Raw genomic sequence first — 18335 nt, 5'->3', positions numbered from 1 at the left:
TAAAACAAACAGGCTCTCACACACACAACTTTAAAACTTGGAAATCAAACCCAATACGAGCACTCAAGACGCGAGACGGAAAACTTCAGGATAACTGATTTAGAACAAGTTGATGTTCTCTCATCATCCTCGAGCGATGTACTGAACATTGCACAAATATTTTATAAAAAACCCTCGGAGCTACAATAAAAAGCTATGGTGTGAGTAAAAGTCTTTGAACAAGTGGCGCGTCAAGTGGGGCATGAAAACAAGACCATGTTTACTACCATCGTGGGTGAGAGTTTACGATTTACCCTAACTTTAGGTGTCCGTGATGGTTTTTCTACTCGGCCTTTATGCTTCCAGAGGGATTGCAGTTGCACCTGAAACTACGCTTCTCTGCCACTGTACTTTGAGTTTATGACGTGTTTGAGATGATTGGTGTCTACAGATGAAGTTAAAAAAGAGATTTGTATCAGTTACAGAAAAAGTTTATTTAAGAATTTCAAGCAGCTTCATCCAATACTCAAGGTTATGTGGCCAGGGAGCATAAGTCCAGAAATGGGTTCATTTTTTGCGTAAGAGCACCAAGACGTAAGATTGAAGAGCATTTGTTTACGGAACAAAAACAAATAAAGCTACAAAATGTGCATTTCCAGAAGAAAATGCAGTGTGAATGCTGAGTCTTCTGAATCTGTAAACATCCCGTAATAAAATTGTATCTAGGACAATGGAACATCCCATAATGGAATTGAATCTAGTACAATGGTACATCCCATAATAGAAATGTATCTAGGACAATGGAACATCCCATAATGGAATTTAATCTAGTACAATGGTACATCCCATAATAGAATTGTATCTAGTAGTCAAGTGTGTTGATATAAGTTGAAGTTTCTAGGCGTGAGTAGATGAATGTACCTGAAGGTCAAAGTACAAGGTGCTGAAACATGAGTTGAAGAGTTTTCCCATTCAAGTGAATAGGGGAAAAAAGGGCAGAAAAAGAGGAATAAAATAAAGCATTGAAGAGATAAATGTGAGCTATAACATAGACTGCATTTCAGGAACGAGACAAATTGACAAAAGTTTGAACGGTTCAAATCGGATAAAATTTGTGGCACAAAATTTCGGTCAGAAGAAGAAGAAGAGGAGGAAAAATAATAATAAAGAGAAACAGGATCTCAATGAATGCCATTATAGCATTCACACTTAAAATCTATCAATTTGTTGGCTTAACCTTCCTGGTAAGTTGTAAAAAAAATCTCAGTACAAATGAAAACCCTGTCTTTGACCCACTGCTGTAGAATAGTGTGGTTGTCATAAAACACTCACAGACTCTCGGGGCGCGTCGTCCAGACAAAGTCAAGTAGTTAAGAGCATCGTTGAAACAGAACAAAGAAGCTACAAGAGGAGTGTGTCTTAAAACCAGGGGCAGAGGGCGTCTGCCACCCATGAGTCACATCAGGGGGTTTTTTTCTTTCGTTATCATCATCATCATGTTTTGTGTAAATTGGAAATTGAGCTTTGAAATGTTCCCTGTCTTGAAGAACATTTTATCCCCTTTTTCATCTTGAATTTCTAAATAATCTTTCACACAGTGTGTTATTTACTAATATATTTAAAATTGTATGTTGTACTTTCTGGTTATGGTTTTGTATTTTCTGTTAAATCTGTTTTGATTTTCCATAATTTTGTAAATCTCGTTTTTTATACTGTTATTTGTGTTGTGTTTTGCACTTATAATGGTATGGAATGATGATCCTTCTATATTAATGGCTGGAAGACAATTAAAATTCAATGTTTGATTTTCCTTTCTGATGGCCGTATTATTTGAATGCATATTATATATTTACAGAGTTTATTTTCTTATTGTATTATTGAATAACCTGAAATGTAGCCTCTACTTAAGGACTTAATATCCTAATTCATCTTTCCTTTCATTTCTGTTATATCTTTATAATAGTCAGTCGTTTACCTCAAGGACTCCACACAACAGTTTCTCAATCGTAATGACCCCGCTGACCAGTCATACACATTCCAATCCCTGCACGTAATTTATTTGAACTAAGAGATCAAGGTTAACTCGCGCATCATCACCGACGGAGCTAGTGGACGATTTGTTTCTCCAGGACCTATTATGATATCAACTTTAGAGGGCAATGCACGGTGTGAATGACAAGCTTGTTAAAAGATTAATTTGAAGTAAAACTAGTTCAATATAAGCTAAATAAATTGGCTTGCAAAATGCTTAAAAACTTAATATATAACCTTGTGTTTTTAACACATTTTTAAAGAGTTCCTTTTGAAGCTAATTCTGGAGTTAATCCTCCATTTTTTATTACTATTAGTAATTATTTTCTGAACTTGAAAAAGGTGCTGTCACAAAGCTGCCATTTAAATCCCCCCCTCTAACCACTTTGCTGACATATTGTCGGTTGGACTTCAGGCTCTGTTGTTTTCAACCAAACAGTGACAGTTCAATTTGACCCTCATACTCCGAACCAATAACACAAAGCTTTGACTGCACCACGTCTTAAGAAGAACGGATGATTGTGATTGGTAAACATCCTGGTGATATTTAATCCTAACCGTCTGTCTTGATCAATGACAGGAGGCTTCACTTCAGAGCCGGATGAAAAAAAAAAATGTACTATTTAATATTAGATTAAAAAAGTAAATGAATGCCTTCTGTGAAGGTGCAGAAGTGTCTAAGGGTTACCCAGTGTTATATCGGAATCAATTACCAACCACTGATTACATCACATTTAATATAATTGGATTGCTTTTGGAAGAGAAACATTTTCAAAATAAAACACAATAGGTGGTGGAAAATTACGAAACTACTGTGCTCATAATTTGCTCATATATGAAGTATTACTTGTGTTTTAAAGAACTGCTCGGTCTGATTTAAAACCAGTTTTAGACCAGCATTAATTTATCCAAGTCTTTGCTTTTCCAGTTTCAATCTGGGTTAATCAATAACCCACGATGGAATATAACAACGCAACTTAAACAGTTCTTTCTTCTGATATTTTAGCAGGAGATTCTGTATTAAGCTCTCCTCGTTATGAGTGATATTTTGGTATTTTAAACCAAATCTGATGTCTCTTCCTTGTCTAAGATGGATGGATGTACAGATGGACGGACAGTCAGATGGATGGATGGATGGATGGACGGATGAAAGGATGGATGGACGAACGGATGAAAGGATGTATGGATGTTGGATGTGACCATCAGTCAGCATCAATGAGTTGAGTTTTACATCTGAAGTTTCCCAACTTGGTTGCAGAGTGACGAATGTTAGACTTCAAGTCTCTCCTGTTTTTATGTGCTGTTACTCTGTGAAATCGATAACAGACTGTGAAGTTGTTTGCTCTTGTCTGCGGCTGCACCCCCACCCTCTCTTTAATCCCTTAACACACACGATATTTTCCAACAACTTCAACACACTTCATGACCAGAGTTTGTAGAACTATACAAGTCAACAGGTAAGATATACATATTTCTTGCAGGTTAAAACCATGTGCATAACTTTATGACCTTTACCACCGTCTGCTTGTTCCTGGAATGATTAATAGCAGATTAGAGAGACGACGTGAAAACCATCTGTTCACGATTCTACCCATGAAAATGTGTCGCCAGTCCCAAATCAGAATGCAGGAAGTGTGTTTTTTGGACGGAAATTACGAAGCATAGGTAAAGCCTATGAATGCTTGGATCTAGTTGCCTAGTAAGTATTAAAAATAAGACGTTTAATCACATACATACGAGTAGATCATACTTCCAGTAAACATACTGGGAATCATTACCTTGAAACATAACTCTTGAAATGACAAAGGTATAATCCTGCCTGTGACAAAGTTTCACCTCCTCTGATGTGACGTGTTTGCAGAAAAGTTTGTTTCGCCACAGAAACAAATACGAATATCAGTTTTTTTTCTCATTTGTGTCAAAATCAACTAATAATTACAAACATTCCGAGCCGGCTTGTTTTCCCACAGCAACCTTGACAATAGTGCAATGAAAACATAACAAACCACTGAAATTGTTTAAACATATATTATTCGGTGCAACAGTTTTAAAACTCTGGGGTGATTTTTGTGCTGAGCCTGAAGCGAACAATATTAATATTATACAAAGTCTAGTCTCGGCTCTTTACCTGTCGTGAGAAAATATTAAAATGTTTTAAAAAAAATACACAATATGTTATCTAGACATTTACGGTTTTAAATCAGTGGTTTCCTATTGGTGACCGATTATTATTTTCACGGACCGGCTAAGATAAAAACAGCAAATATTAAAAAAGCATGATAAGGAAAAACAAACATAAGGGCTCACAATAACACTGGATCAGCTGGAGCTCTGGGCAGGTTTGTCTGCAATAAGATGGTTAAATAAGTGTGTGTTCTTTTAAATATTTTCTCTAGCTTACAGGCATTTTTTTTTTTATAAACTTGACAAAAGCAAGTGTCTTGACTTGTCAAGAGTCACAGGCTAACGTTAGTTCTCGGAAAATCTGATGTTTTATCAAAGTATATAACTATTCAGATAGAAATAATCAATAGAACAGAAATTAAATAAATAATATTTTCCTTCTGTGTGGCCCCTAACAGACCTCATGGATTGGCACCGTCCCCACACTTATATGAGTATACATTTCATAGTGTTGTTGTTGGGGTTTTTGTGTACCTAAATGTGATGATATCATATGTTCCAAAGTATTTGAGTTATGGCATTTCCAGAATTAAATATTGTCACAATGCTTCCATTAAACCCCCTTCCTTGATTCCTGTAGGAAAAGGCAGCATGACGGTACAGTCTAAATAAAATAATATGGTAGTTCTACTACTAGGAAAAAGGTCTGAGGTTCAAGTCTTGCTTGAGGCAACTATAGGGATATAATAACCTAGCTTCATTTTTTCGTGGTTGCCCCTTTGCACCTCAGTTTGCTCCAACAGTCCGATGCTCTACAGAGGTCAACTGCGGGTTTTACACTGCTTTCGTTGACGTTAATCTTTGTGTCTGTGCTGGTAACCAGTGCAGGCTCATCCCAATACAAATGAATGGATGGATCATATGGATTGTTAAAAAACTTAAACTTAAAAAAATAGTTAAATCATTTTTTAGTATAGAATGAATCTCACGATCTGGATGAAAACAAACATATTCTCATCTATTTTAAACATGGGATAATTTAGCTCCACCAACATCTTCACAAACTTGTTTTGGTGCTAAATCAAACAATTATATCCATGTATTTTGCATTGTTACAACAAAACTTCTCTAATAATTCATCTCTATAAGAAGATTAATTAAGATTCATTCAATAGATGGCATTGATTTGTTCCAATTCCAGAGTATTCTAAATTGTTACCAAAAGAAAAATATGTATTATTTAGAGCAGGTTTGTTGAAGCTGTCACAGACTTGGACTAACTTTAACCACCACTGAACCTGTGTCAACACAACAATACGAGACATGGACACGAACATTTGTCTGTGTAAGAAGGCGAATTTGGTCCCAGGTTTCTTTTGCGATAGGTGTGAGACGCTTAGCAGGAGTCTGATATTTTCCCTGAGGCAACTTAGCAGAGGAAATGACATAAACAGCACGACTCAACATCACAGAAAGCTTCATAAAAAGAATATTTGTAGAGTTGATAGGAGTTAATCATGGGATGGGATGAGTCACCAGGATACAAAATAAGATAAAAAAAAACAAACCCCTGAAGTATTGATTGACTGCTGAAGGATTTATGAAGCAGTCTTTTGTTATTTTTAGGTCTGTAGGTGGCGCCTTCGGGTAATTTAATTCAATAGAATAGCTGATAATAGTGGAGAGAGTGCCATCTAGTGGGCTCTTAAAATAAGGACACATCTTGGCGAAGATTCATGAAGCACTATCCCATTCTTAAGAGACCACTAGATGGCGCTCTTTGAATATTTTATATTTTTAATGTAACCCACACATAATTAAAAAAAAAAAAGTGTCCCCATTTGGTGAACTGGGACAAACGACACCGCTTCATGAAGCTTCATGAAGCTTCATCCACCCCTCACTAGTGAAAGAAGCTATACTTAGACCATCTAGCGACAGCTACCCAGTTGAGAGATGCCCACAAACATATTATTTTTATTTTATTTGTTTTTAATTCATTTGATAGTTGAAAAATGTACTGCTGAAATAAGAGACACCCTGGAAAGGTCATTCAGTATGACTTCCATAATTGTGAATAACACTTTGTGGATATGTGTCCAAACACATATATATATACAAAGTATTTAAAATGATTAAAAAAAAACCTAAGCTGTATATACACGTGCAGAAATAAAAACATGGAAACCCCAATTTAGCCCCATGCACGAGAAGCTGTGGTCAAATGTTACAGCACACCTTTTAAGTCGCGACGTACATCATGCATCTTTATCATTCCCCTGGTAAAACAGTCAATATAACTTTGGTGCCCTATGCAGAAAACCCATTACCACAAGCAGCCATGATTTATGTTTTTGACAGTCGCCTCTCAATTTATGCCTCCCCTAGTCCTTCCCTCTGTAGCAAAAAAAACCATCTACACGCACCCCAAGTTCAAAGCTTCAATCATAAGACAGAATTATGAATACAAGAATTAAATTAAATTCCAACAGAGCGTGTCTAACAACAGAGAGTTCTTGTTTGTGTCTTAAGGCGGAAGCTTTTTAACTAAAATATTTAATGTCTCTTCTTGTTTTCAATTTGTTTGGTTTTGGTGTCGTTTGTTAAAATCCATGTTAGTGTCTAATATAGTGGGAGAGTTGTATGGTTCTAGGATGAGGGAAAGAGAATCTTCAAACTGGAGAAAAGTAAATATTGAAATTTTGGTGGTGAGAGACGTCAAACACTTCTCTGTCTTTGGTGTGTTTTGGCCTTTATGTTTGCCAAGGAGGTTGCGAGCAGGAAGTGTTTCTGGGAGAATTGATGGACAGCTTTCATCAGCAAGAGCGAGATACGTTTGTGTGTCGCTATCTTTCTTGTGTTCCAAATCAACAGATTAACTGAAAATCCTTGAATCACACACTTTGTCTGCGAGCCATTCATTAAACCTGATCCTCGGCATTCAACTGATCTTATCAGGCGATTAAATTGCCGCTATCTGCAGCCATCAGGGCCACCCGATTCCATTCTCGAAACCATGATGAGTAAACATGTTTCTGTTATATCAACACCGGCAATACAAACACAACATATGCAGATGCTTATCCAAGCAAAACAATGTAAATTGTTTTATATAAAGAAAAGTGCAACAAACCATTTGCTCTCTAACAAGAGCCAAAAATGTAGTTTAATAACAAGATCTTTGTCACAAAATTAAGGTACAACTCACTGTAACATAAAAACATTTTTTATTTGTTAACTTGTTTCATGTTCATTTTTGTAATATTACGTGCAAAACAAATATAGTTATTTTAACTTGATCCTTGTTTTCTCTCTGGGTCAAGGTGACCCGGAGGCCCGACAACACATGTCGTTCCTTGACCCAGAGGCAAGGGATATCTCGAACACATTTTTTTAGGGGCACCGGGTCACCTTGACCCAGAGACAACACAGGGACCATCATGTCAAGAGACGTAGAAGTAGTGACTGACTGATGAAGCTTCATGAAGCATTAACCTAATTTGTAGCTCGGAAGGCGGTTTACGGAAGTAGATCAAATGTTTTAACGTGAATTTGTTTTTTTGAATAATTGAATTCAAGCCTTTGTATATTTAAGGATTTAATTATTTGTAAAAACTGTGAATTAAAACATATTGAATCTGGAAAATGTATTTTTGAAATATTGGAATTAGAATATTAATCTATATGTGTAAAAAACAATTCATTCATTTCTTTAAATATTCAAATTTTTGAATTGAATTATATAATAAAATCAAATTTAACCTTTCAATATGTGTAGTATTATTTTCGGTTATTTAAAAAAAAAAAAAAAAAACATTGGAAAAAAAATGCGAAGTGTTCAACCATTCAATATTCTGATGGCCCTGATCTTCTTCTATTGTGGCTACTTCAGTTAAAAATCATGTGAGGTGTGATTTAGAAAGTTATTTAAAAACAAATGATTATTGGGCAGATAGTGCCATCTAGTGGGCCCTGGAAATAAGCAGATCGTGTTATGAAGCTCCATCAATGCCTTTATATTTTATTGTAACTGCAACAGTGTTTTTTGTCCCAAAAAATAGTGTTCTCTTGGTAATCTTGCGCAAATAGAAACAATTAACGGTGAAAAATACCACTCGTTACAGTGTTAAAACTGATTCGTAATTATTTCTCAACAAGGTTTCCGCTTCATTGATTGTAAATATAAGTCCACTTTTAAAGGACATTTTATTCTCAGTTATTTACTCACTCCTTGAGAAAATCTCGGTGCAGAATAAATGAAGAGAAACAGACATATCCAACACGAAAGTTGGATGTTTTTGAAAGGACGTAAATGTATGGTGAGTTTTTCTGGTGTACTCCTGTGATATTGTTAAAGTGTCACCGACGAGCATGAAAGACTCGAGTCTTACAGATGTAAAAATAGAGAAAAAGGTTTCAAACATTTTTCTCTTCCCACGTCCGTGCTCGTCACGCTAATGGTCGTTTGCATCTGCCAGCCACACCGACTGCTGCTCATTATTTATTAGACACATGCCGATGTCTTTTAACCATGAAACTCCTACGAGGAGCTGCCTGTTAAATAATGATTCGTGGAGTGACATTAAAGCGGCGGTCGCGGGAACCTGCGCTTTCAAACGCACTCCATTATGAGGCGAGTCAAGCAAAGCAACTTCCTGATCAATACTACACTTTTAACGTTTAATTATCGCTCAAATGTCTACAGTCGAGGAAAGGTTTGTCGCAAAAAAATCACCCCCTAAATATAAATCTGTGTACCTGCTGCTCCTGCCGTTAGAAATCAGCTCTAATAAACCGGAGAAGTGAGATTTCATCTCAAATAAACCAAAAGGAGGAAAATGACTGGCAGCCATTTTTGTCAGCCTAGCGTCGCAGCGCGACCTAAAAAGAAGGAAAAGGCTTGACGGATATTGGAGCACTTACAGATCCTCAGGCAAGGGTTTAGATATTGTGGCCAAGAAATATGCCAACGAAAGAAGAAAAAAAAAAAAGGAAAAAACGCTGAAGCAAACAGAACAGAAGTCGTTTTGGGATTTAAACTGCAGTAACACCCGCTTAATACACACGTGGCTTCAGATGAGATTTGGAATGAAGTTGATGGTGGAGCTCAGATGGTAGAGCGCCACCTGGTTGTTACCAGTCGGAGTCAAGTTTCAGTCAATGTGCCCTTGAGCAAGATGGTTCAGCTCTATTTGCAGCTTTTGGTCAGTGTGTGAACTGTTGACGATGTAAAGAAAAGTAAAGATAAAGCTAAATAATCAAAACAATTTGATAGACATTGAGGCCAAAACACATTATCCAATGTCACCTGATTGACAGGCTACAAGCTAATACACTTATTTTCATGTGGCCCCAATGCCTTTTGAGACATTATTTTCAAGTAATCATTTATACTTAAGAATATGTTTTTTGGAGTAAGTCTATGGTTGGACATCACATCTGAGAGGCTTCATAAGTTCAATATACCTAGTGATAGTAGCAGGTATATACACTGTATCTTTCTAGGGAAGAGTGGTTGGGCAAGTAAAATAACTCGTTGTATAAACAAAGCGAGGCATGATTACAGCTGGCTGGAGGAGGAGAGAAGCCATTATTACGTCATAATTGACTCTAATTTCGTAACCTTTTGTTCGCCGAGATTTTAGACGAGGGACAACTTTATAAAGTAATAAGTTCAAAACATGGTCATGTTTATAAATAATGTTCGCTAAAGGTAGCATAAAATAATAAATGATCAGTGTAGCTGATGTCCCTCCTAAGTAAACGGGTAAAATATTTTCATTATACAGCGTATACTATTATTTTTGTTGTTTGGTGGTGTTCCATGTGACGCAAAGTACATTTCGTTCCTTATTCTTAAAGCAATGTTTCGTAGCTCCTTAAAAATGTTGTGTTTTAAAATTCTTACACGTTTTACTAAATACTATTTTGGTACCAATGGAAAAAATAAAAACAATTTTTCTTCTTTTTCTTCTACAAAATCCAATTATTCTTTTTTTCCTCAGAGATCTGAAGTGTGAATACCCTGGACTCGGCCACTCGCAGCAGGTGTGTGAATCCTGCTGCACGGGAAAATGTATTCAGAGGGAAACTCACCGACTCGTCCTTCATGTATCACAACCAACAGCATTGCATCTATGTTTGCCATTTAATTAAACTTCACTTCATCTTGAGCTTCTATGTGACAAATAAACCTCCTTGAGTCGTGATCAAGAATGACGGAGACTCTATCTATGCAGCTCTAATTGAGTTGTTGACAAAGACGAATCCAAAACCTTGTCAGGTTGCTTTGGCCTCAACACTTCATTAGCTGAAGCACCTTCTTTCTTATTTTTAAATATTACGGAGCAGAGGACTTCACTTTAAAAAGACGGTGATCGAGTTCCTTCACAAGGTTGAACAGACACGTTGGCAGTCATACCAATTAGCTCGCTCCTCGGCGTCTGTGTGAAGGTCTGAACCAGAGGAACCAAGGAAATAAACAGGGGTTAAAAACCCAGGGTTGGACAGGCTTCCTATAGTCAAATCCTTTACATTCTAGAGATGCCTTGTGTGTCAAGTTAGCCCCTCAGGGGTGTATCCAGTGTGTTGCAGAGCGGACCCACAAGGATAACTCGGCGTGACGGACCCAAAAGGACGAAAACGGAGCCGCCCGTGATGGACAAACATAGATGCAATGTGGATAATTGTGTTTCGTGAAGGACTATTGATTGAGTTCTTTCCCCGAGGATGGATACGGTTCAGCATGTAAACCAACTTTCCACAGATTTTTTCCCTCTGAAGAACACGGGGTCGAGGCCAGGTTTTTTTCTCGGTGTTAGCCTCCATTTCACGACAGACATCGATATTAGATGGTGGAAAAATACTAGTTTATTTTTCTACAGATCTCTTTGTGCGGCAACATTTTACCGAGCTAACATTAAGAAAGGATTTATTTGACCATTTTGAGATGAAGTTGAACAATCCAACAGTCTCCTCAGTGACTCCAGAGAAACACGATTGCGACGCTCAAAACACACTGCAGGAAAATGGTGCGGTTAATGTGGATTTTACAACACGGAATGTCACATTTTAGCATGAAATCGTTGTCCTAATCATGGGGAGTTACATGTGCAGAGCCGTCCGGGTGTGAACACAGATGCTGGAGCAAGCATATGGCGTGGCCAAGATATTCCCTCAACAACACTGACCGCACCTGCGCCGGAATACATTCGTCTGGAATTATAAAGGCCGTTACACGACACTGATCTTTCCACGGCATCATTGGAAGCGGTTAATTCTAAACACAGACACACTGAAAAAGCTTTTATAACACACACTTTTATGGAAGGCAATGAGGGCAAAATAAAAAAAAAGAGGGCTGTACGGGAGATGCAACGCTCTCGTAAAAGCAGATGGTCACTGAAAGTGGGGATTTTCTCAAATGTTAATGCCTCCAAAAGAGCGATAAAAGTTCAGAATTAAACAGATGTGACTATGGCAGGGTGGACACCAGAGGAACCATCAACGCTTTAATGATATCTGTGATCAACCTGTTCACCTGTGAGCTGCTGCTGCCGTCTTCACCACACACACAGTTATCATACGACATCAGAAATGTACCAAGAGATATTTTCATCTAAATCAGGATTCTTTTCATAACCAGTGTGATGAAAAAACAAAATAGCCTCCAGCGTAAAAACTTAAGAAGCTCAGACATCTTTTCCATCTTCATTCGTTTACGAGCAGGCTGAAGGTACACTCTGCGTGGACAGGGACAGTAAACCATCGCCAGAACTATTTAGAGTTTAATCAGTTTTTTTTGTGCATGGAAATAAATCAACAAACGCGGTGACACTCCTGCTACCAGGCCATTGGGTCTGAAGATGTCAAATAAGCCAGCATGCTTGAGCGATGACTTGTGTATTTTTGAGCAAAGAAAATTGCAATAATAGGTAATTTATCAGTCTGGCACCTCTAGTCTTTCACCTTTTCCAACTTTGTCCTGTTGAAAGGCTACAGGAAGTAATGCATAATTCCACTTTATTGAGTGTTTTAAGTTATCTGGCTCTGGCTGCTGTCAAACTGTCTGATTCATGGACTTACTTGAACTTTTAGTTTGAAATAGAAGTTTTGACATCCATTCTTTTAAAATAACTAAGTTAAAGATGAAATAAAGACATTTTGACACGACCGTTGAATTAATATTAAATCATTTTACTTCATCAATTAAATACTGATTTATAACTAATGTATGGAAGTGTGTTTTAAAGTGCTTCGAGTTCTTTTGTTTTTCTTTAGATGATATTTCAAAGGCTCTTTTAACTAAAATAAAAATTTTGATTTGACTAAAACTCAATAATAATTTAATGCTACATTAGTAACATTGCATTATTTTCATGCAGCTTTGGTTTTACTTATTTATACTTTTTTTTCCTTTAAGATACTTTTTTAAGTCACACATTCAGAGGTATTTTTAGGGGGAATACTGCATCAATCCTGACAGATGAATTTGGTCTGTGTTTACATCAGAAATGCCTAAAGTGCAGCTCTTTAGCATCAATGTTACCCAGAGATATACATTTAATTATTTCAACAAGAAACCTTTTTATATATTTTTTTGAAAATAGAGCTTCTATAAAAACATCAAGCTTATAAGCATTGATGCCATTTATTTGTGGATTAGTTCCCAATTTTGTGTTGAACTCCTTGAAGATAAAGAGGCTTTTATTTAGAAGTTTTTAAATGAGATAACTCTTGGTGTGATGCCACTATTTACATTTGGCCCACCGCTTGTTTTCATATATTCCGAAAAAGTTTAGACAGTGCTGCCACAGAAGTGCTGACGTTGACGGAAGTGAGCAACTGTTGGCAGCGACGAGTACATGAATAAACATAAGGATTTTAATTCATCCTTTCTTAAGGAGCTGGATGATGTGACCAGCTGGATGAAGCTCCACACAAGCAAATGAATTCCATCTGCTTAAACAACCTTTTCATTATTTCCTTTGCATGTGATGATATCAAGTTTGTGGTTCGACCAACTAATGCATAACAACCAACAAAAAGTTTAATCTATAACTATGTATAATTTCCTGTTTAATCATCAACCTCATTTCCATTGAAGCCTTCTCTGTCAAGTTCAGTTTTTATACATGTAAAGAAATGTTTGGTATGTTTTTAGTTTATATTCTCTTATTTGCCGTTATATTCAGTATTCGGTTGCGTTTCAACGACCTTGTCTACTATGAGTTTTCGGCTGCCGAGTAGAAAATAAAGACAACGATAGACTGGCCAAAATATGCTGTGAACAAGGAAATATTACCAAAAAGAGATGAATAGGAAAACTGAGAGTCCTTTTACATAGCTGCAATAACAATTGTTAATTTCGACTGTAACTCAATATGACTAAATACTAAATTAGAAACGTCTAGTGCTTTTCAGTGATCTTCCTTTTGGTTCTATTCTTAACTCACATGAAGCGAAAAAAATGCTCAGATACAAACTTGTTTCACTGTATTTTCATTCGTTTTAAGGATGGAAGTCGATGAGATGGCGATGGCCACTTTATCCGTTGGTATCACACGTAACCAGAAAATGGCCATATTAGAAAATAAACCGTGAAATGCATTTATAATGACTAAAAGCATGAAATGATGTGGGCTTAAGCCCCGTGTAACAGGGTGTTACACTCTGTAACAAACATGTTTGATCATCATTTGCGCCAGATCCTCTGACGTTTCCACAGATGCTGCCATGTCTGACATACTTTACTCAGGGATCTGATGTTTGTTTACAATGAGGTGATGGAAAATGCCAGATCGGATTATGTTTGGAAACTGGTAACAGTAAATAGGAAAAATCCCAAAGTGTTGTTTGACACGATAAATTCTCGTGTGTTCTGCTGCTTCAATCACCACCGTCTTCTGTGAAGCTGACAGCAATGCATTGTTGAGATTTTACGTTGACTCATTCTAAGGATGGAAGTCAAAGATATAGCGATGACCACTTAATGTTTTGATATCATACGTAACCATGCCTGTTTTTCCTAAACAAACTTAAAATACACAGACTTATTTAAGTTCATTCAGAAAAGTTTCTCATGTCGAGGCTTCAATACAAGATGGACGTTACAGAAGAGCAGTATGGAGAGATTTTAATGTTTTTAAGTGTCTTTTTAGACGAAGATGAAGATGAAGACAACTGAGCTCCAGTCCCTACATTAAGTAAGTAAGTAAGTAAGTAATATTTGTAATGTGCTTTTCTAGACCAGGGTCACAAAGCGCTTAAACAATCAAGACAATACCCAAGAAAATATATACTTCAAGACTCCACTGAGACAAAAACAGGAGTCTCAGAGAATCAAGGAAAAGCCTGCACAAATAAAAATGTCTTGATATGTTTCTTGAAGGAGTCAGTAGATCCATCAAACACAGAGAGAGAGGAAGATCGTTCCAAAGTTTAGGATCAACAGCCTGGAAGGATTTCTCTTCTCTGGTCCTGAACCGTGTTCAGGAACCATCAGTAGATTCTGATCCAGACCTCAGAGCCCGAGCTGGGGTGTAAGGCTGGATCAGATCACTGATGTAAGGAGGAGCCTGACCATGAATAAATCTGAAAGTAAGAACCAGAATTTTAAAATTGATCCTGAAAGAAACTGGCAGCCAGTGGAGAGTTTTAGGGATCAGGGAAATGTGAGTTCTTCTACTAGAGCAAGTAATAATTCTCACTGCAGAGTTTTGTATTAACCACAGGCGAGACAGCTCCTTCATGACATGAAAACAAACTTTTGCGATAGTCAAGACGAGAAGACATATTACAACTAGTGTTACATTTTTGCCTAAAACTCTAAAAGGTAACATGAGTCTGAGTAGAGAGTTAAACTATCGATTTAAATACTATTTGAGCCAACAAATGATCCAAAACACACTTTTAGATTACATAGAAGTATTGATGATGACCCTTCAATAATACATGATATCTAGATGCTAGAAGCATCATGTTTTTTTTCATAAGTCACAGCAGCTTTTTCAGAAGCTTCAACAAATACTTTTAAAAACACATATCAGGGTCATGTATGAGGGATGTCATGAACTATATTTCATTCATTTGCACCAGTGAAGTACAGTTCATGATGTGAGGTCTTCAGATAATGATTTTCAGGTTTCAATAAAGTTGCTTTCGAGCCTTTTGTTAACAAGAAAAAGCAGAAAATGTATATCAGGTGTTTATAGGCTTGAAAAGTAGAAGATTCTAATTAGCAGTATAGAATCAGCTCAACCTGCACTAAAATGCGATGGTGGTGAATTGTTTAACATTTTCGCTTTCGTGTTCCACCACCAATCTTCTGGAGCCGGTAAAAGTGCTGAGTCAATTTTACCGTTGACTGATCACATATGGTCCCTCCTCCGTCCTCCGATGCTCTTATCCGTGTTTATGTTTTCACAGCCTCCTTATGTCTTGACGCAGCCAATTGCGGCCGAGAACCAGGAGTAGAACGAGATCCTCACCTCCCGTGCCGCCATTACGACCGGCTGCTGTACTCCCCCATGGTCCATCACAATTAAACCTCCCCAGTCCGTCCTTCCCTCTCTTGTTTGATGTTCAATCAGTCCGTGTTTCCCTTTAGGCGGTTCTCATCGCTAACAGGCTTTTTTTTGTAATTAAGAAGATTTTTTTAACTACCATTTCGTCGCAGCTTCTGAAACCAGGAGCTTTAAACAACATGTTCTCCATTTAGAGGGATACGAGACATGACATGCATGAGTGGTAAACAAACAAGAGCAGAGATGGCTTTTGAAGATAAAACCATATTTGCATTTATTAAAAAACATGTTGGATGATGAGCTCACGACGCCGTGGCTGCATTCAGATTAAAGTGTTTATTCATTCCGAGGGCAACGGAATGAGGCTCATGCATAGAATGATGATCACTTTAAAACAAGAAGAAGTCATTTCTTTGAACCGTAACATTATGTGGAGGAGAAAATATGACAATACGACTATATTTACTTGAAGTACTTAAATGATGTTTTTCTAAGTGGAAAGTCAAAAGGGTGGCAAAAACACTTAGGCATCGATTGTACAATACTATTTCTGGATCAACAAGAGGATTAATTTCCAGAGCTGTGTTTTCAGAACTTATTTAAAAATATGTCAGAACATTTTCAATATGTATAAAAAAAAACACATAACCTTTCCCAATTCTTATATTTTTCAAATACAATTTTCATTAATTGAATTTGTAAAAATGTTCTTTACACACATATATATATATATACAGTATATATATAGTATATATATATATATAAGCCTTAAATAACACTGTGTGTTGTGACTATTTTAGAGACATTGTTTATTTATATGATTTCAATATAAGTCCTGCTGGAGGATCAAGCATAAAAGTTCAAACCAAATCTGATACGATTTATAATTTATTTTCGTGTTTAGAAATCCTACATTGAGATTAGATTAGATAGACTTGGCCTCATACAGTAGAATAAATTCAATTCAATTTTGGGCCATTTTGTCTCATGTAATGTGAAGAAAATGGCCATATTAGAAAATGAACCGTGAAATGTATTCAGAATGACTAAAAGCATGAAATGATGTGGTCTTAACTAGTGATCACCCTCTGTATTATCTGAACATTTGTAAAGTATTTCTGCAGGAATCGACGGGATGGATGGACCTGATAAAACTGTCAAGCTCTGTTAATGGCTGCTGTACCTGCTGCAGGACACGATGTTCATTGCGCAGCGTTCATTTATCTTCAGCAAACAACTTGGAATAAGTGTTTTACCCATCAGCCTCCTTCAGACTCGAGAAGGTGACGAGCAACTACAAGTAGGCTGAAGATTAAAGTGTTACACTTGCAGATCACGCTAGAACTTTTGTTTTTTTCATTTTTGGAAATCATGTCTCGATTCCCTTCAACGGACTCTCTGCTCTCCTCCTGCGAAAAATCATCGTCTCCATGAATCCAACCTCATTAATATGGTTCAGATCACCAGCTGGGTGTCCGGCCCAGTTTTCTTCTTGACCCGAGTCCCCTGAGAATAGATAATAGAGTTTTCTTTAACAACGAAAAATATTAACTTTATCTATTACATCTATTTATGTCCTAATACAAAGCAATATACTCATAGCAGGTTTTCTTTTACTAATAAAGCCTTTCAAATAAAACTATAAAACGATATATTTCAAATAAAACTATATATTGCGTTTAAAAAAGCAGCCCTGAAGCCAAGCTGCCTTGTTTCCTTCGGCGACTCTGTGTAATGTTGGATAGTTTATTATGAGGAATAATCTAATCATCACTAGTGTCAAAGCTATATGTAAACATATTTATCATGGTGTGCAATAATTTTAAAAGAAATGACAAATCGTATTTATTAAAAAATACTCGCATTCATACCCTTTGATGCTTAATCACTTCACAACGGTTCAAAAATGTGCAATGTTTCTTTGGAAATTCATCATTCAGCCCAACCCCCTTAAACCAACAGGGAATTTGAACCCCTGTCCCTCTAATCCTGTGTATGTGTGAGTCAACTTTTGTTTTCTGATCATCTTTTTTCAATCGTCTACAAGAGCTTTTGACGGTCTAATGAGGTCAAAACAGTAAAAAAGATAAATAAATAAACAATACAGGGTTAGTGTTTCACTAATTTTCACTAGTTTACAGGTTTAATTTTCAAGTAAATTGTATTTTAACAAGCGAGCCACAAGTTTATATAACTCCAGAGAAAATACTATCTTTTCTCATTACAAATGTTATTATTTCAGACAGTGATAATCAAAACAACGAAAATAAATTATATGAATATGTTGTAAAAAAAAACATTTTTTAGTGTGTAACCGAAGCCTCACAGACAGATGCTAGTCCCTGGGGATCAATCCATACATGACAGCTTCATCACTAATGAGCAGGTTTACAAACCATAATTTCCACCGGTTCCTCTGACGTTTCCACAGACGCCGCCATGTCCGACACACTGGCGCTCTTGTTTCGAATGTAGTCATTAGCGTTACAGATCTAATCAAAGTCAGCTGAATAAAGAGCCGTGATGAGGAGAAATGAGTTTTGTTTATGGATCCATCAGGACATCTTGCAGCTAAAACACTTCCTAAAAACTGGTTGAGATGTTAACAAGTACTATTTAAACAGTTTCGATGAAGAAGCAAAACATTACGATGTCATAAATATGTAGCGTCACGGC

General features: G+C 36.8%; 1 protein-coding gene across 1 annotated transcript in view; it reads right to left on the bottom strand.

Annotated features, from left to right (window-relative positions):
* gpc5a (glypican 5a) overlaps nucleotides 1–18335 on the bottom strand; it is a 135983-nt gene that overhangs the window by 63569 nt on the left and 54079 nt on the right. The gene's annotated exons all lie outside the window — the stretch shown is intronic.

The sequence above is a fragment of the Callionymus lyra genome, chromosome 6 (genome assembly GCF_982586985.1).
Source record: "Callionymus lyra chromosome 6, fCalLyr1.hap1.1, whole genome shotgun sequence".
Lineage (NCBI taxonomy): Eukaryota > Metazoa > Chordata > Actinopteri > Syngnathiformes > Callionymidae > Callionymus > Callionymus lyra.
Note: the sequence above shows the minus strand (reverse complement) of the source record. Positions and strands in the feature narration are given on the sequence as shown.